Source organism: Montipora foliosa, chromosome 10 (genome assembly GCF_036669935.1).
Source record: "Montipora foliosa isolate CH-2021 chromosome 10, ASM3666993v2, whole genome shotgun sequence".
Classification (NCBI taxonomy): Eukaryota; Metazoa; Cnidaria; class Anthozoa; order Scleractinia; family Acroporidae; genus Montipora; species Montipora foliosa.
The window spans coordinates 24,852,613-24,857,612 of record NC_090878.1 but is presented as its reverse complement, the minus strand read 5'-3'; the positions used below and the strand labels follow the sequence as shown (position 1 = coordinate 24,857,612).

At 36.5% G+C, this 5,000-nt stretch overlaps 1 long non-coding RNA gene across 1 annotated transcript in view; it reads right to left on the bottom strand.

The window, feature by feature from the left end:
- Positions 1-4,056: 4,056 nt before the first annotated feature.
- Positions 4,057-5,000, bottom strand: part of LOC137973182 (uncharacterized) — a 1,430-nt gene continuing 486 nt past the window's right edge. The window contains exon 2 of the long non-coding RNA XR_011117176.1: positions 4,057-4,394. This is a non-coding gene — a long non-coding RNA (uncharacterized lncRNA). The remainder of the gene's footprint in view (positions 4,395-5,000) is intronic.

Sequence of the window (5,000 nt, the reverse complement as noted above, 5' to 3'; positions counted from 1 at the left end):
ATGGCTTGTTAGAGAAAAGATCATGATAGACCTGCTCTGACTTCCCTACGTGTCTTTGTGGTTTGCGACGCTGTAATATGTGCCTTTAAAGTTTTAATCAAACCAGTATGTCTTACTCTTTTTCCTAGTCCTCCAAGGAAATGGTAAGCCGAAGTACCAATTTTGTAAGATTCGTAGGGCAGCGAGTTTTTCCATCGATTGCGCTGAATTTTGGCATGTTTACTGGAGAGAAATAGCCCCAGTTCCCCCGAAAATCTCTAGCTTTCTAGCTTTCATGACGCCTACATGACGGACTTTGTGACTCAGGCAATTTGAGCCGATGCGAAGATGAAATTTTCAACCGATCGGGACACAGGCAGCCCAAGCTCTCTTTATGAACCACACAAGGAACACAATATAGCGTTGAATTATAAGGGTTTGTATGCAATTTGCTACAAGATATCCATGGAGGTAGTTATAAGTGGAAATATTCAATAAAAATGGGCTTACCTTATTCCATACGTGTGTTGTTTTGCTCCTGGTGTCGTTATTTTGCCGATTTAACTTGATTTAAGCGATTTTTTTTGAAAACTGGTTTTCCGGAAGGCAATCGGCATTAAGAAAACAAACAAAAAAAGACTCACGACAGAATAATACCATTTGGTCACAACATATCATCCAGCAGAAAAAAAACACCTCAAACAACTCTTGATGCAAGAATGGAGTTTTAATACACAATCAGCCAATGCTGAAAACATTTGCAAAACGCCGCTCCTATCATATCATTACAGAAGAGGGAAATCACTTAAAGACATATTGGTTTGATCAAAACTTTAAAGGCACATATTACAGCGTCGCAACCACAAAGGCACGTTGGGAAGTCAGAGCAGGGTCTGTCATGATCTTTTCTCTAACGAGCCATGACTGATCAAATCGTGGAGCTTGTATGACAAGCTCGCAAAGGATTCTTGGGATAATTAATTCACCACGTGTTGTAAATTTTGAGAAATTATCTTAGGATATCTCGATATATGAAATTATCTCGAGATTGAATCTATATTGAGATACAGACTTATCTCGAGATAAGCAATCATCCTGGGAAAACCATTATCTCGAAAAACAAAAATTATCTCAGGATATGAAATTATCTCGAGATACAAACTTATCTCGGAATGAAATATCATCTCAAGGCAAAATATCTCTGGTTGAAAAAAATTACTATCTCTAAGTGAAAAATTGTCTATGGTTTTTGTGAAGAAAATAATCCATTCGAAGCTAAAGCTTCAGACAATTATTTCAAGATAAATAAAAACTAGAAATTTCACCTACTGGCCACCGTAGGTATCCAATGCATAGTTGCCTTATAATTATAGCAACTGTATTTATAATTATTAGTAGCTTCTTTTTACTTGGCCTTTTTTCGATTTTATCACAGTTATCGGAGGGTATAATATTCACATAAGAATCAGCACAATCGGAGAATGTAAAACAAAGATTATGTCTGGAAGACGCTTCAGAATGAGGTAATAAAATTAAATATCCCAGTGAATTACGGGATTCGATCGTCATCATTTTAAAGTTTATAGCGCAGCAACCTCGATCGAAGGGTCTTCTGTCAATAATGAGAGACACTGGTGGTTTGAGGCTGATCACGTGACTCCCCTCGACAAACATTTTCTCACTGGGCAAAACAAAACTTTCTTTTCTTTAACTTAAACTTCTCGCAAAAACTATTACTATCCTTCGTTATCACTCAATTCGACTGCTCACTTGAGTTTGTTCAAATCCGAACCTTCTCACGGGCATACAAAAATTCGATCGACGTGACCATATTTTCTGTTGCGTCCGATCGCTTTGACAACAACTGTTTGCCTTTAACTCGAATTCCGACAGAGCGCAAAAACCGCTGATTGGCTAGAGAATAATGACGTAAAATGGCTTTTTTCGCGTAACTGCGCCTGCGCAAACTCTAAGGATTCGAAGTGATCGAGACAGTGATCGAAGTGGAGAATAACACTCTAGCATTCGTCAAATTTTGTGGAAAGTTAGCCGACTCATACCCTGGGTGCCAGAGGAATTTTTTTCAAGGTCGGAGAGAACACTCAGCGATTCCAAATCAACGGTCAAGGACACACGATTGATTACTTCGCAAGTCTGCATGTCAAGTAGCAATGCGTCCTCTTGTATCATTTTGTTGGTTTTGGCTACTGTGAATTTTCTTGACATTGGGTGTTGGTCTGCCCCCAGATTGTTTAAAAATCTTACAGAAACCAGCGAACTGGCAACGAAACTCTTCTTTGTTCTCGGGAACTACAGGAGCAACTTGATCTTGATGCACGAAAGGTTTTTGCTTTTGAAAATAAGTTTGGCTGGCCGTTGTACGTTATTGAGAACTGTAACGCGGTCATACGTATAAAATCGTCCACTGGGTTTCTTGCTGCAGATGAACTGTGAGTGAACTTCAGCCACAAAGTTGAATTTTCTTAACACCTGGGATTTACAATTTCCACGTCACGTAACCTTGACTGTTAAATGCCATCGATCTGTGCGAGGTTTTTGTTGCTGTTCCTCGCAAATATTTTTGCAGAAACCATGATCAGTTGTGGAACAGCCCAGAAAAGTACATTACTGTAACAGAGTAACCTTATTGGTCAACTTTTTCACATTTATAATTGTAAGTTTGCAAAACGGCTACAAAAACATTTGTGCAGTAAATCTTTGGAAGCATGCAAACACTTCAGGTACATTATATAATAATAATAATAATAATAATAATAATAATAATAATAATAATAATAGTAATAAGCCTTACAGCTTTAGTTAGATGCGTACCCCTGACTGAAAATTCTTTAACACTAAAAATTAGTATGAACACCAAATAATAATTATTAACAATTATTATTCGCCGAAGGCAAGGTGAATATCGGTTAATAAAAACCGAGATGAAGTTGAGGTTTTTATTCACCAACATTCATAGAGTCTAAGGGAATATCGGAAACAATAATTTAAATTTGCCTGACAATAGAAGCAACTCAATTTCTTAGTAAATGATGCCATCATGCAAATCGCCTATTACATAGTTGATTATTTGAATAATACACATTTTCTTTAAAACAACTAATTTATTCGTCTGTCACCTCAACAAAACAGCTTGTGGCTATATTGAAAAACTGCTTAGGTGATTATAACGTAAGAATAATCATCTCAATGACAACCAATCAGCGCAGAGAACTTTCAGTAATTATACTAATAAGCATATAATTCCTATAGCACAAGACAATGATGAACAATAATATTATTATAATTCCATGAGTGCATGTTGATATGAGATCAACCACTCAATTATATCCATTAATTATTGTTTTATTAAATTTTCATTTGATTCTTAACACTTGGACAAATTTAAAGCCAATCAGTTTCCAGCGTGGTAACACTTGACGCAATCAGTTTCCATATTATGTCATACTGTATAAGAGCTGTTAACTGAGAGTGAGTGAACCAATCAGAAAGCTAAAAACACAGTATCGGTGGTTCAAAATTTCATAATGTAAGGTATTATCTTTCCCCTTGTACTTACACTGTCATTATTCACTTTCTGTGTAATGGTTTTATCATTGTTTTTGTTTGTTGGAAATGGTAGCCATACCTGATTTACGAAGAAACTGAGGTTGTGCAGTAGTACAGCAACCTACTTTTACTCTCTGCAGATTAGCTTTCTTGGTTCACGGAAAACCCTTTTCGATAATTGTGGCATGGAAGATATTTTCAAACAGGTCTGGAGAATGTTCACCACCAAAATTTCCCATTTTGTCTGGATCATATAAGTTCTTTCCTCCTTTTGTTTAGTGGTTGACTAGTGACTTGTGAAATTGTATGGTGCACAAGAGAGCTAAATGCAGTGTCTCCTTTAGTTGTAAAACATATATTAAAGGAACACAAATAATATTGTCATTGTTGTTGAGTAATGTTAGGATTTAGTACTGCCAGTGGTATTACAAGTGTCTCTTTTGAGTGGATTCCCCAATTTTCTGCTAACTTGACCCAAACAGATATATATAGGTGGAGAACAAATTCGGGAAAATGAAAGGAAAAAAATAATACTAAACATACATCAGTTGATTATTACAATACACTATTTGTTTTGTTCAATATTATTTGCACTAGAAAGAAAATTAACGACCATAAGAATTAAGTCTGTGATAAGGAAAAGTTTGTTCTGACTAAAACCTATATTGGAAATTTAGGCATTTGGGGTGCTTTTTCACAGGGTTACATGTGCATGGTATTAATTTTTATGTCAGTCCAATATTTTTCTTGAAAACTGTGTTGTCTCTATAACTTTGTCCTTTTTTGTGAAGCATGACATTTTCTTCTCTCAATTCAACATTTGATTTGTGTTGCTGATCTTGTTTTTCCTGCAAAAGTGTGTTATCTTGAATAATAATTATATTTGTTGTATAACTGTTTTTGCCCCCAGCAGCGCATGCTCTCATTGGTTACTTCAAGGTCACATGACATCTAACAATAACACTTTTGCCGTTCAAAAGTCTCTGAGCGGACACCAGTGCAAAATCTATGACGTCAGAGGGTAACAGTGCACTGTTGCCCGCAAATGTTGACCGACGACCACCGTTGCTGTTCCCATTGCATGTTTTCCTATTTGTGCTATGTAACAAATCACTTAATGACTGGTCTCTCAGGAAACAGTTCATTTTGTTTCCCTCGTCTGCGCCTCAGGGGAACATTGGAAATTTTTAGGGAAACAAAATGAACTGTTTCCCTCGGGACCAGTCATTAAGTGTTTACTGTTAGGATAATAGGAAAATTATTGACCTTGGGTGTTCGGTGACACAGCTACATTGTAGAGCACGACCATTATGAAAATGATATCTGTTTTACCTTATTATAGTGAGCTAACTTTTTGGTGTGGTTTTCTCACAGGTCTTGTAATAGGCCAAAAGCAATTTGAGAAATTCATGGGGTTGTGCATCGCATTCAATGCAGTTTGTTCTGTGCATGTA